The sequence below is a fragment of the Chionomys nivalis genome, chromosome 11, assembly GCF_950005125.1.
Source record: "Chionomys nivalis chromosome 11, mChiNiv1.1, whole genome shotgun sequence".
NCBI classification, from domain to species: domain Eukaryota; kingdom Metazoa; phylum Chordata; class Mammalia; order Rodentia; family Cricetidae; genus Chionomys; species Chionomys nivalis.
The window spans coordinates 64,298,980-64,314,853 of NC_080096.1; the positions used below are offsets into that span (position 1 = coordinate 64,298,980).

The 15,874-nt window shown below is 37.7% G+C and overlaps 1 non-coding gene across 1 annotated transcript; it reads right to left on the reverse strand.

The window, feature by feature from the left end:
* Positions 1-624: 624 nt before the first annotated feature.
* Positions 625-783, reverse strand: LOC130884537 (U1 spliceosomal RNA). The gene has a single exon (XR_009058062.1). It is a non-coding gene; the product is annotated as a U1 spliceosomal RNA (small nuclear RNA).
* Positions 784-15,874: the final 15,091 nt, after the last annotated feature.

Genomic DNA, 15,874 nt, shown 5'->3' on the forward strand with positions numbered 1-15,874 from the left:
AGTCATCATTGTGCTCTATCAATTTGATATACTTGCCAATTTAATTGTTGACTTGTAGGCTTGCTCATTGAAAATCAGGATGCAAAGATAGAAAACTGAATAGGGTATGAGAAGGGAAAGGAGTTAAAGAGTCTGATTGATGTCTCTTGAAAGTCAAGAGTCAAGAATTCTCCCATAATTAACAAGACTTGCTATGAAGGTACCTGGCAAAGAAAGAATATTCCTTTTATACAGAGAGGTTTTGAATAATGTTAAAGTAGCAGTGAATCGTGTAGAATAATTTTCTATAAGGTGTAACCCAACAATTTTATAGGAATCTCATAAGAAACTCCACTATAAAAGGGAAGCCTTGACCCCTGTGTAACACTTATGACTCATGTTTCTTTTCTTATAAGATTACTATCTTTTCCAAGGTACCTTTTGAATCACTGTGTAATCTCATTTATTAGAGCAAGAGGAAGAGAGAGGGAGGGAAGGAGAGAGAGAATAGAAATGAACGCAAGTTTTTTTTTTAAGTAACCCTTCAAGATGTAACTTGAGAACCATTAAAATGTTGTATATGACCACCACTAAGATATATAATCATGGCTTTCTCTCTCCCCTCCCCACCCCATTTATTTTAACCATGGAAGAGTGTGAGCACAGCCCCCCACTACCACAAATTATGCAGTTGAGTTTCCACATTTGGGGAAATTGCAGGGGTCAACACATCTGGAGTGTAATGGATAAGCCTCCCCCCTGGGAAAACCATGATCATGGTATCTCTCCTGCCAGGTTAAATATTGGCTTTCTATTGAGAAGACCACATGCACCACTTTATGTCTTATTTCTTTTCCTAAGTGTTTCTCTCTCCAGTAACTCCCATGGTTACATCTGTTAAATTTTTTCTAATCAACTCCAGCTCTGCTTCAAATCGATTTGTTCAGGAATTCTTTTCTGTGGTGTAATCAAGAATCCTCTTTTCACCCGTGTTAACGTCTCTGAAAAGAGGCTGCAGAACATAGCATGATGGGGGTGTGTCTGCAGTCCCCATCCTACAGTCAAGACTCTCTCTCTCTGTATTCCCACATCATCATTATTATCACCATTACCTTAACCCAAGAACTAAACAAACACCAATCACATTGTTTACATTTATCCAAGGCACAATGTTGAAGATGCTTCAATTTTTCTTTTAGGCACTGACTTGGAAGCATTCCACAAAGTGGGTCTGTGGTACCAGAGCAAAAATAAAGGCAAGAAAGTCAACAAACCTAACAACACCTGAATGGCCAAGATAGTTACCTTAGAAACACAGTGTAAGAAGCAAGGACTATACAACTCCACAGAGCAATGAACCTTTACTCTGGCTACTTTCTGCAGTGGATAACTAGCTATTCCCAAATTGCTTCTTTTTGTTCAGCAAAGTGTTGAACAGTCTTACATGCCTAGCAAGTTCTGACTGTTAACTGTGCTACCTAATTCTGTCTCTCTCTCCATACCCTGTCATCAATATCGCTCTCTCGAGGATGGCCTCTAGTTATCTTTTTAGCTATAGTTGCATCAGATTTCCCTTTCCTTATTGTACCATCAGGAAAGGATGAAAACTTCAGGCTTGGGGAGTCATTTTATTAGAACATGAACATTTTAATTTTTGTTCTAATTGGGATAGAAGTGGTAGATCCATTTGTCTGGATTCTTCATTTTTTCAGGTAAATTTGGACTGATTTTAAGGAATCATGACAATTGCTTCTGGCCAGCAATAAAAGTGGAGTCTGTCTTTATTTATTTTTTTAAGGGTTTACTGATTTTTACCATCTTCATCAAACTCTTTTGGTTTTTCTGAGGTAAAGCATATTTTTTTTTTTTGAGGTGGAGTTTCTCTGAGTAGTGCTAGATGTCCTTGAACTCACATCATAGAGCAGTCTTGCCTCAAACTTAGAGGTATTTTTAAGTCAGAATGGAAACTGTCAACATTCTGCACTTCCTATTAACTGCCACTTTCACCACTTAAAGCACAGGCCTATATACCAGACAGGTACTGAGAATGGGTGGCTTTACTCTTAATGGAATGTTTTATTCTATGGAGTCCATTCTATTTGCCAAAATAGTATCATTTCATTTATTCCTCATGGTAAACTGCTGAGGTAGATCCTATCTTTAATTCTGTGTCATCTGCTCAAGAAACTAAGTCTTATGGAGGTTCAAGAGCTCGTCAAAGGTCACTGGGCTAGGCGGTAAGGGTGTGAATGCAGACAGCAAGGCTCTGCAGCCAGGGTTTGACACTACTACATTTTTATATTCTACCACTTCACCTTTTTAGGTTCTTGGCAGATTCATCAAATCCCAGCATTCACACATGATTATTAAGCGTAAAAGCTGTGTTAACATTAACCCGATTACGAACCTCTTCACAGGTGGGCAATTCTGAAGCATATTTTGGAGGAATAAATGCTTCCAAGTCTGGTCTGTATTTTGCTCGCTAGTCTTTCATTTTTCCTTATCACCCAGATCCAAATGATTAACTTGAAGTCAAAAGTCCTTCCTTGAAGCCTGTCCTCAATCTCTGGGCTGGCTCTGATTCAAAGCTCTCCAGGGCCGCCTACAGCTAACAGATGGCTATCTTCCTTCTGACTTGGCTGCACTGGGTCTGGTCACCATATTTAGGATTTTTGAAGCAAATGAAAAATATGTTTTTTCCCTCTTTTAAGTACCCAGAGACCCTGAGAAATTCTCTAGTTAACTTATAAGAAATGGGGAGAGAAAGAAAGAGAAAGAGAAGAGAGAGAGAGGAGGGAGATGATATTTTAAAGCACGTCATTCCACAGAATATATTTAAATCCTCCTGTGGAATTTTCCCACCAAACTGAAGAAGTGGTTATTTCAACATAATTTATTTCCTGTGTTCTAAAAGTATTTCAAAATGGAATAATAAATGATCAATTTTTATATGTAATATTATTTCAATCCACTTAATGGGTTATGCTTTCAACTTATCAGTGCCTTCAGATTTTGCAACTTAGTTCCTTAAAAGATTTTGTTACTATTTTATTTTATGTATATGGGTGTTTGCTTGTGTTTATTCTGTTACCACATGCTTGCCTTGTGCTCATGGTGACCAGAAGAGGGTACTAGGTTCTTAGGAGTTGGAAATCCATGAGGTTTTTGTAGCCTGCAATGTGGGTACTGGTTGTTGAACCCAGGTCCTTTGGAGAACAGCCGTGTGAGGCACTTCACCAGACCAAACAGTTAGTTTCTAAAAGTATTCATTCTTCACACATGTCCTGGTACATCTTAGACAAAAATTAAATAAAGCGATAGCTTTATATAGCACTCCCCAAAAGATTAGATTTTGTTATGTATGACAGCAATTCTTAGAAATGAAATTGAGGGCTGGGATGATGAATCTGTCAGTATATTACTCGTTGCACTATCCTCGGTCCTAAATTAGGATCTGCAGAAATCATGGAGGAAGCTGGGTTTGACAGAACTTGCCTATAACTCCATAGCTGTAGAACCAGAAACAAATGAATTCCTAAGGCTTGCTGGCCTGCCAGTGAACTTACGGATCAGTAGAGACTCTGACTCAAAAAATACAATTAAGATGTTAGTTGAGGAAAACACTTAACATTAGTTTCTAGTCTCCACATTCACTTGCACACACACAAATGTCCAATTGTACATGTATACACTCACAAACACACTCACAAACATCCCCCCAAAATATGATGTTTATAATAGATGCGATTCTGTGGAAAATATTTGTTCTTGGCAGAGGGAACAATGAAGAAAGAACTAGAAAAAATTGCCGTATAATATAAAGTTCCATGTGCTGTGCACCCTCTAAGCCTGGCTCTGTGTTATGAGATTAGGTGTATCACACAGGTGCTGCCTGCCTCAGAATACCTGAGCTCAGGGCCTTGAGCTCCGCATTTAGGGGAATGTCTCTCATACAAGATTATAAAATTATGCATAGAAGTAAATATTTACTTAGAATGAGTAAATAATTTGCCATACTTTAGAGATTTAATAAACCTTCAAATATAACAAACTTCATAAAACCCAGGAAATGCTGTTTTAAAAAATTAGCTCTTTGAAACCTAAACAACAAAGAGGACCCTAGGAGAGACATGCATGGATCTAAACAGGAAAGAGAAAAAGATAATATCTCCTGAGTAAATTGGGATCATGGGGGTCACAGGAGAGGGTATAATCTGAGAGGGGAGGGAGGGAGAGAAGGGAGCAGAGAAAAATATATAACGCAATAATAACAATAAAAAGAACATAAAAATTAACTCTTTAGCACATCTGTTTCCTTTATCCCTTTTCTGGGCGTGAGGCCCTGCTAGTCTTTTCATTTGAAATTATGTAGTGAACGTGGGTACATGCCTAGAATGGGTCTTCAGGCAGGGTGTGTTATTTTGATATACTGGGTTTATAAATAGACTGAGGGCTCCTCAAGGAACAGGGTGACTGTGTTATTGATTTTTCAGTGCCTAGAAGAGTAACTGACATTGAAAATCACTAAACATGTTTGTTGAGTAGAGGAATAATTAAGCAGTGGGTAGGGTTTCATTAAAAGATAATCTGGTTTAGAGAAGAAATCACAACTTGGAATGCTGTTGAAAATGCTGCACAGGTCCCTCTCTTGTTCAAAGTGTCTGAGTGCAGAGGGAATTTTAACGGCACTGCCTCCTTCATCCTCAGCTCCTCCTACCCCTCATCAGTCAGTACTTGGTGGTTAAGCCATCCCCTGACCTGGATGTGCTGTGTGCCTCTGTATTATTCTTTTAGGGATGATGAGAATAAATAATGTGTACAAGGTTCTGGCCTTTCACAAGGTGATTTGGCTGAAAAAGTGATGTAGAACACTCTATTCTCATGACACCTATTCCAATCTCGGCACCAGAATGACCTCCTCGCATCAGCTGAGAGGTCTTTTCAAATGACCATTTGCATGTGTTTTCACCAAACTCTTGCAGAATCTATTCCTGTGATGCACAAAATGAAGGAAAATAAAAAGAGAATGTATTTTATAAGATGAAGCATCCTCTTTTTCCCTTTAAATAAAATGAGCTGGGAAGAGGCAGAGAACTTTTATGATTCAGTAATGGCCAAGATATGATGCTCTTCAGCTCACAAATCAAAGAGCCCCAAGCTGCAAAAGCTTCAATTTTGAAGAGAACAGCTCAGGGCCAGGGAAATGTCATCCTTTTTATAGGTTCAACAAAATTCTTCTGTTTTTTATCTTGCAACACGGGCATTAGATCAGCTCTTCATGTCCCTGGGATGTCTGGAATACTGACTTGTAGGCACTTTCTAAAACATAGGGTCAAGTGCGAATAAATGCTACAGAAAAAAAGAGAAAGCAACACAGGAGAGAGACCCAAAATGGCTGAGGAGAATCCTGACTGAAGACATGTCATGAGGAGATTTTTGGAGTCACATAAATGCCCCCCAGAGCTTATCACCACGTGCTTCACACTAATGAGAGGGACTGACTTAGAACACAGTAGGGGAGAGGACATCATCATGGGACAGTCCTCTCGTGCCAACATTTGAAATGGAGACTGGAGATAAACGGGCTGTAAGGATCTATTATTGAGAACAAAGTACTTCAAAGAGAAAAAAAAAAACTTTGAAGTCAGCAAAACTTATTAGCTGCAATGTTTCTGATCCTTATGATGACACTGGACAGTCTGATAGACCGTAAGAACATTTACAGAGTTCTCCTTTATTAGCTAATGGATTTAGGAGACGAGAACAATTCCTCTTCTTCATATTTTCACTGTGAAGCTTTGTTATCTCATTCAAAATAAAACTTAACTAAACACAACTACTTACTACTTAGGAAAGGAGTGTTGTACTATCTGACCCTTAGTCATTCACGAAGATAGGTAACTGTGATTGAATTGTTTATGAATTTACTCATGTAACAAACACTGTGAAGGTTATTCAATGGTCATTTAATATATTTTGCTGTACCATCTCCAAATCAATAAACTAAGATTCTGATTTCATTTTTTTTTTTTTTTTTGGTTTTTTAGAGACAGGGTTTCTCTGTGGTTTTGGAGCCTGTCTTGGAACTAGCTCTGTAGACCAGGCATGGTCTCGAACTCACAGAGATTCACCTGCCTCTGCCTCCCGAGTGCTGGGATTAAAGGCATGCGCCACCACCGCCCGGCTTCTGATTTCTATATACAATAGACAGGCTTAGATTATAAAACTGTCATCTCTTTCTTTCTTTCTTTCTTTCTTTCTTTCTTTCTTTCTTCCTTCCTTCCTTCCTTCCTTCCTTCCTTCCTTCCTTCCTTCCTTCCTTCCGTCCTTTCTTTCTTTCTTTCTTTCTTTCTTTCTTTCTTTCTTTCTTTCTTTCTTTCTTTCTTTCTTTCTTTTTTTTGTTGAGGCAGGGTTTTCCTGTTGCTTTGGGGCTGTCCTTTACCTAGCTCTATCTATAGAACAGACTGTCCTTGAGCTCACAAAGATCTGCCTGCCTCTGCCCTCTGAGTGCTGGGATTAAAGGCATGTGCCACTACTGCCCAGATAAAACTGTCATATTTCTATACCCATATGGATGTTGACGGAAGAAAGCTAATAAAGAGTGAAATATAACTAGGAGTGGAGGTGTATGACTTTAATTCCAGTACTCAGTAGGCAGAAACAGGTGCATCTTTATGAGATCTCTACATAGCAAGTTCAATGCCTTCCAGGATTCTATAGTGAGTACCTGTGTTAAAAATGACAAAAAACAGGGGTCTGGAGAGATGGCTCAGAGGTTAAGAGCACTGCCTGCTCTTCCAAAGGTCCTGAGTTCAATTCCCAGCAACCACATGGTGGCTTACAACCATCCAAAATGAGATCTGGTGCCCTCATCCAGCCTGTAGGCACACAGAATGCTGTATACATAATAAATAAAATCTAAAAAAATGACAAAAACAATAATAAAAGCAAAAGAATAAAATTTAATCTCATATAATACAATTTAATCAAGAATAGACAACTAAGAAATATTTGTGACTACCAGCTCAGAGTTCTGTTAATCCATAAGTTAGTCCATAATGGACTAGAGAATGTGACTTTTCTTTGTCTTTTCTTTGTCTTGATGAGGCCCTTCTTGTGAAACAAACAAAAACACAGAGTCCTTTTAACTACAGAGGAAAAAAATACTCAAATCATGTCAGAGGGATGATCAGAGGGTCTTAATGTCAAAGGAAGTAGGAGATGTAGTGGAATGTCAAAGTATGTCTAGAATTTATTCTGTGAATTTTGAACTCTTATAGAGACCTCTTAGGTAAGAATAATTTGTGAATAAAGTAAAATTTTAGAAGAATTGATTTAGTTATTAGAATATTCCAAGCAGTAGTTGTTACCTAAGCTGAGAATGAATAGGATTAAAACTTAATTAGAACTCTTAATTTTCCAGGTTTAATAATGCACTGAAAAGTGTTCAGTTGAATAAATGACAGTATGATTAGCATTTTACGGTTTGGTAGGCACCACTTAACTGTTCCTCTGACCAAAAGAACATTGACATTTTCTCTATCGATGATTCACTTTGGAGATATGTCAAACTCTCTTTTAGCTAGCAGCACTATTAAGACATTTATCAAGACAAGCTTATCGGAATATCTCATGTTTAAAGTTCAATAATACCTAGCACAAATCACTGGGCTCCTTTTTCTAGGTTAAGAGGTTTAAGGGTGAAGGAGAGAAAGAGAATGAGAGGTGGGTGTGGAGAAATTTGGAGGGAAGAAAAGAGATGGAGAGGAATAGAGGGAGAGAAAGTATGAATCTTAAGTCATAAAACTTGTGTGTCAATTACATTGACATTTTCCCTGACCTGTTATAACCCCACCCACCTCTACTCTAAAATCACTGTTTTAAATTCTTATACAGAACTTCTTTCTACTTTGTGGAAATATAGTTCTTTAGGATTCCAGGATCATGAAGTAGAGTTTAGTATCATATTTGCTTGTTATATCTCTTGTCATTTCTGTTGTCAATTAAATCTTATATCACTTGCATTAGACCTGAATTGTTTACTTAGACCAGGCCCTACTTCTGAAATTATTAATGGTGCCCATATTCTCAAAAGAAGGATTATAATTACCTGAAATACTTACTAAATCAATTTTGAAATAAAAGCATTTATACACAAATCCCCGTAAAACTAGAACACCAACTTTATCTTCTAGTTTGGAAGGTTGTTATTTAGGTAGAAGTGAAGATCCCAACCTTTGCTTGGGAGATGAGTCTGAAGTGGGGATAGGTGAGCAAGTGGTTTGTTAAGTGATGAATGGAAAGAACAGGAAGGGATAAGGAGGAAGCTGACCCTGTGGGAACGTCTTAGGCTACTTATACCTTGAAATGTATTCCACTTAAGACAAAGTAAGTTACAGCTACATGCTAGCACAGATGTAAAGGAGCTTGGTGCCATCCTATTCCCTCTGTGCAGCAAAGCAGTGCCAGTCTCCAAGAGCACTCTACTGGAGAATGTTGCAGATATGGGTACACAAAAAAGCAGGAAATCTTAGGGGATTCAGCAGCCTTGTATCTTTCTACTCAGCAACACCTGGAAGTAAAGAGAAAAGTGAATTAACTTTTTCCCTCGTACAAAACATCCTCCTGTCCATCATCCCTAAGTGTTTGCCACTGAGGAGCTAAATCTAGTTGATCATCACAGATAGTGGTGATAATAAATCTACTTAAAACTACAGTTTTATCAATATGCAACTTCAATTTTGACCTCATTACCAAATTCTTGTCCTCAGGGTCTCCCATTCAGCAACACGGAGACTAAAATATTACATATGAAATGGGAAATGGAATAATAGGAAGGAGAGAGAGAGAGAGATTAATACAGGTGAAGGAGGGACAAATGACACTAAGGTTATTTAATAAAGCCTCAAGGAATAATTTTTTAATCTTTACTTAAACTTATATACAATAAACATACACACAAACATGTATGCGCACACGTGCACACACACACATGCACACATACACACAAACACACTAACAGAAACTCGCATAGAAACAAAGCCACTTGGGCTGGTAATGTTTTCCTCAAAGACCATACACTACCAAAACTCCCAGTATTAGGTATCAGAAACCTTCTTTCAAATGGTTGGTCATGGTAGTTCAGGTGACTCTTTGAACAAAATAGATTATCAATGTAACTTTTGGTTATACATATGCTTATGGATGCAACAACCATAATTAAAGAAAAAGAGAGGCTATGAGATGGAAGCATATGGGAGGGGGCAGGAAGAGAGCAGCTTGGAAGATTTGAAGGAAGGAAAAGGAGGGGTAAAGTGATACAATTCTGTTTCGATTCTGTTGGTGAATGAACTGAAGGCATAAACAGGAAGATATTTGAGAAGTTCAGCTGAAGAGCAGAATTTAGTAAGATGTTTTTGTTATACCTAGAAAGAATGGAAAATTCCATGGAACTTATTTGTACTTTGAATTTTGAATTGTAATCAAATACAACTATAGCCAGATATAGATTAGTTCTGCATACTTGAACAACCATATATAATACTGTTCCCTTGCCAGCATCAAGACAGCTCCCTTATCATTTTTATTGACTGTCAGATGCTGTCTAACTTTTAAAAATTAATTCTTGGTCTGTCTAAGCCAGTTCAACTTTCCAAAGAAAATAAAGTATATTTCATAGTTAAGAAAAGATATATTGAATAAAACAACTTTATACTCAATATTTAAAAGTGACCTATTTTCACAAAAATTGAATTTTTATAAACTAATGTGGGTAAAAATATTTGGAAGCTGCATATTTTGGCCAAAGTGTTCCAGGTTTTTGAAGTAAAATCTGGCTTCTAATTTAGAAGTTTTCGATTTGTGTTTGTAATCTGGAATGTCTAGAGAAATCAGGAATCTAGGGTGGGCTCATGAAATAGGGGGAGAGGAGGCTTTAAAGGGTGTGGGAAGTAGGAATATATAAACTGTGAAAGTAGAGTGGGAGACTGGGGCTGAAGATTTAAGTAGGAATTGAGGCAGGACAATAAGGAAGCAGTTCAATGAAATACTCTATGGAAACCCACTTCTCTTTAAGTTCATTAACATTACACAAAAGTGGGAAAGAGAGACAATAAATATGATGATCAAAAGGGGTGTGTTGGGGGAATACTGGGGGGAGTCATAGATGAATAAAATGAAGATTGCATACATATCTAAAATTGTCAAAAATACATACAGAAGATATTAAAATGTTGGCAAACACTCAGACTACATCAAATGTGTGTTGGTGGAGCGGCAGGGCTGTGTCCCCGGCACCCAGCCGCCTGCATGGCTAGCTTTACCAGAAATAATTACATGGAAACTGTATTCTTTTGAACACTGCTTGACCCATTAGTTCTAGCCTTTTATTGGCTAGATCTTACATATTGATCTAACCCATTTTTAATATTCTGTGTAGCACCACGAGCTGGCTTACCAGGAAAGATCTTAACCTGCATCTGTCTGGAGTGAGAGAATCATGGCAACTCACTGTCTCGGCTTCTTTCTCCCAGCATTCTGTTCTGTTTACTCCACCCACCTAAGGGTTGGCCTATCAAATGGGCCTAAGCAGTTTCTTTATTAATTAACCAATGAAAGCAACAGATTAGAAAGAAATCACTCCCACATCAAATGTGTTGGTTTAATAGGGGTTGAACAAAATGAATCTTTCTTTAAACAGTTATTTATTTTGTTTTATGCATATGATGTTTGCTTGCATGTATTTAAATGTACTATTTGTATGGCTGTTTTACATGGAGGACACAAGAGGACATCATGTTCTCTGGAACTGGAATTATAGGCAATTGTAAACCACTATGTGTGTTTTGGAAACCTATCCTGATTCTTTGAAAGAACAGTAGGTACTTTTAATCTCTGAATTTTCACCCAACACTGTTTTACTGGGCTTTATGCTAGACTTTAGAAACAGAAGAGGAGCCAAACAAATGTATGTCATAGCTGATATACCAGGAATCAGCCAAATTAACAGATCATGTGTATATGAATTAACTAAATGTAAATTATTAATTTAAATGAGATTACTTATTTAAATGAACCAGCCTAGGCTAGTTAAAGATGGTCACACAAATCTTTGGTTGACTGTTGAGTAGATTCCATTTCTGTTCCCTTGGATCTGTCAGTCTCTGCATATATGATTATTTGGATGAAATATTAAAGAAATGTTGCCTGACTCCAGTGTTTGGAATGGAACTATGCCTTAAAAGAGTATTTTCTCTATATTGGAATATTAGTGAAGAGGGAAGCTAGCCATAACATTAAATTTGTAGGACATTTGTTTCTTTTTTGAGACAGGGTATTAGGTAACCAAGTCAGTTCTCAAACAAACTATGTGCTAAAGGCTGTCCTTAAACTTCTGATTCTCATGCTTCCATCTCCTAAGGGCTGAATTTATTGGCATGGCACATGGCACCCCTCCTGGTTTAGTAATGATTTAGATTTAGATGATTTTACCATAAATACCATGTGGAGAGGTTAAGAGACTTCACGGAGCAGCTGAAAGGACTCCCTAAGATTTTCCTCCAGCTATATCTAGTATCTTCCACAAATTGGATACACTGTGTAGGAATGTGGAATATGGAGAGAAAATTAAGGTCACAGACAACGGTGTTGGTGATGAAAGGCAGATCTGAGGTATGAAAGGGTGTGAGAGAAGTCTTATGGTTGGAATTTTGAAAATTCAGATTGAGAATAAACTTAATCCAGACTATGCTATGTAAAGAGAAAGTGTACTGTTCTCACTGTTTCAATCTTCATGTGTGGGAAGTACTATATGAAGAATTGGGGAACTAGAGAAAGGGCCATTTTCTTTCATGGCCTTCCAGCTGCTGCAGTTTCTTAAACCTTTTTCCTCTAGTTGAGAGGCAGAGAACTGTTACTTTATGAAGTGATCTGTCTCTGGATGCTTGATATTATGTTTTAAAAGTCAGGTCAACATATTTGAAAAAGAGTGATGTAGGCATATTTTTCTGTCCCACTTTCCAGCTCCCAAATAGCCATGCAGAAACTCCAGGATTAATTATGAAAGCTTGATCTATAGATTAGGCTTATTACTAACTAGCTCTTACAACTTAAATTAACCCACTTTTATCTATCTAGTTTTTGTTTTGTGGCTTTATTACCTTTACTCTGCGCTGCACATACTGTTTTCTCTCTGTCTGACTGGCAACTCTACTTTTCTTCCCAGCATCCTCTCTGCCCCGAAAATCCAGCTTAGCTATTGGCCATTGAGTTTAATATCAAGACAATCCAATAGATAAATCTTCACAGAGTACAAAAAGATTATTCCACAACAGAATGAAATTTAGATTAGAGAAGCAGAAGAAATAGATCTTGCTCTAGCTATTTCATGGGATGAGTAATGGAATACTCTTGGATGAAACACCTTCCTTATTTGAGTCTCATTCTCCTACTTTGTGGTATGCCATAGGTAGGCGAGGTGAGCTTGAATGCTTCTTCTAATAGTGTTTCCACATTTCTCCTATCTATCTCTTTGGGAAAGATTACTCAGATTGTGCTGACACCACCCCCAGTCACCCAGTCATAATCAGCACAGTCTCTTCCACGGAGCACATACACCTCAGGCTGCATGTGTGTTTCTTCATTTAACTTCCATTCTTTTCATTTGTTCTTTATACTCTTACATCTTTGAAATCTTGGGACTGAGGTGAAGGTTGATAGTCCTTTGTCAAGGACGCAGAGGTAATAAGTGACAGTCAGGCCTTTAACTGGTTCTCATTGACTCTGTAGCTATGTACATTTGCAACTGCTACATTGATCTCACTGAAATAAGAACACTGAACTATTGCTGAAGTTATGATAGTTAGATTTTTAGCACAGCAGCCAGTGGGTGTGATCCGACATTGCTGTGATTCAGAGGAAAGTCTTACTCAGCTTCGCACATAGTATGAATAATGGCATCAAAAATGTTCAGTGTAAATCTCCACAGACCTCAGGCCTGGATTAGTATGCTAATGTTTAAGCTATTGCAATATTTCACAGTTAGGAATAAATGGCTAAACATAAAAACGCGTATTTAAATCTGGATGGATGTGCTTATAGAGGCACCAAAGGCACTACTAATATTATCTACACCTTTTTTATCCTTCGAGATTGAAGGTCTTTAAAGTCAGCAATAAGTTGGGGTTGTCTGGTTGCTCAGCCTAAGGCAATCTACCGCTAAGGCTAAAGGAAATGCATCAAAGAGAGTGCTCTAAAAATCTTAGATATTTTTCATCACTATGGGCATGGCAGTAGTGAGGCAGATATTTCAGGTATATGATGGCCCATCAATGAATGAGTCAGCATTAGGTGAACCCTAAAGCCAGAGGCAACCAGTATGAACCACGAGAAAAGATCACTTGAACTCTTCATGTTTAACCCCCAGTTAAAGTAGAGAAAATAGCATCAGATCACTCCAGGAAAAAAAAAATCAAAGGCAGTCATGTCAATGAAGGCTAAGGATGGACTGAGATATGGCATAGTGGAACAAATCACACTGATTTGTTCTTCCACCTAAAATCCTGAAACTCCGCTGGGAAGCAGTGGACAGTGATGACGTGCTTCCCAAGAACAGTGATGGATTTCTCAGTGGGCAGCAATAGATCACCCTATTGCAAATGGCATTAGGACAGAGAAACATTAAACTTGGTGTTTGTTCAGTAATCAATTGTCAATTAATATTTTCAAAGTTATTAAAAGTGAAAAATCTTCTAGGTACAATTTGTGCAATATAATTTTATATGAAATTGTGTTTGAGGATGAACTTCAAAAGCTGAGTAAACACACAAAAACAAAGAAAAAATCAACAACAATATTAGCCTCCTTAGCAGCCAGGAGTCTTTTGAGATCTTTATTAATTTTTAAAGCAAATGTTATTTTATTATTCTAGTAGCATCATGAATGTGGCTTACTCCTAAACTATTGTTTTAAATATATAAAATGCCTTGCATAGGTTTTCAAAGTCTAGCAGTAATGCACCTTGCTGCTTTCAAAACTCATTGAAAGTTGATATCAGCAACAAACACAACCATCTGTTCTCACATTAAGGAGACCCTGGTAGAAAGACTAAAAGTTACCTTGTTTTCAAAGTAATGATTTAATAAATAAAGACAACTGTAATAACTGTAGCATTATATGAGAATATCAAGAATTTATGCTGAGAATATCACAAGTGCTGCTGATTGTTTGGTGACTTGTTACCAACATTTAATATTCATAATCCTAAATTCTAGTGTAAACTTGTAAAGAAGAGCTTCCTTGTTCTAGTCAAGTTTCTAGGCATCTTGAAATCCAGAATTCATAAATAAACCACCTGGATAGTATACACATTCTTAACCTGGGATTTTTATTGAGTCACAATTTTGAAACTTGGCACCTATTAGAAACTCTGATAGGATCAGCAATTGTCAGGAAGGACAACCAAGTCGTCTTTGGTTAAATAGTAATATTAGAGGCTATAACCACATTTTTGTTGTAGTGTAATGGGCCCTCAGATCATAGTAGGCTCTCAGATCTGAACACAACTGATGTCATGATGGAAGTTAGTACTTTGTCCTTAATAACAAGTTCATAGGCAACAACTCTTGCCAAATGAGAAAAAAAGGCCTAATTTATCATTTCCATGGTTCTGAGAATGTCCCTAAATGTAATACCCTTGCTTTTTTGGCTTTTGTGTATCTACTTCTGTCTAACTTATTGATAACTGAAGTGGGTTAACCCAAGATAAAGTTTTTTTGTGCTTAAAAGTCCACCCTGAAAAAGGCTCAGGATTGCACTGGGGTCCTGAACACTCACTGTAATCTTCAGTCAGTTAATAAAAGCTTTATATTGGTTTGAATAATGGTTCCTGGTGGATACCCCACCATGGTGGCACATCATGAGTTTATTTATCAGGTGAAGGATTCTGGTTCCGAAAAATGCCCTCTTTTCAATTTGTCATGTAACAAATTGAAAGTAGAATCAGCGTTTGCTCATGGGATATAGTTGTAGGTAAAGCTTGGAATTTTTCTGATGAGATACCATTTGACAAAATTCTCACTTTGAAAAACAGGGTGTCAAATGCTACTGTGTCCTGTATTTTGTGACCATGCTTCTTTCCCTGTAGTGCCTCCATCCCTGTAAGATTAGTACCTTCTTGTGGTACTCCACCTTCAGCACATGCAGATCAGCAGAAATTCCCAACCCTTCTTGAAGCTTACTTTGCCTCTGCTCCTTTTACTCCTTTAGGGTGGCAGTGCAAGCTAACCTTGAATTCTCTGTGTAGCTAAGGAAGACCTTGACCTTTTGATCTTCCTGAATTGCCTTCCAAAGGGCTGTTATCACACATCTGTGTCACTATGCCTGGATTATGTGCTGTGTTGCTGGGGCTTGGATCCAGGGCTTTGGGTATGCTGTACATTATCAGTGTAGCTATGTCCCAAGTCCCTTTAAAATGGCTTTATTGTACCATTTACACTGTTTCCATACCTTGTATGTACCCAGTTTAGGAAGTTTTATATAACTTGGTATTTTGTAAATGTCTAAGGTTAGCCCATTAGCTATATATGACAAGAGTTAGTATTAAAATAATCTTAGGAGCCGGGAAGTGGTGATGCATGCCTTTAATCCCAGCACTCAGGGGGCAGAGGCAGGCAGATCTCTGTGAATTCAAGGCGAGCCTGGTCCACAGTGTTAGTTCCAGGATAGGCTCCAAAGCTACAGAGAAACCCTGTCTTGAAAAACCAAAACTAAACAAATAAATAAATAAATTTAGGACCAACCTCAATACAGGGCTTAACACATTTATTTCCCTATAAATGCTTATGACATAAGTGAAAAAACTTGCTCTGCTACAAGCAGGGATAAATCACAATGTATT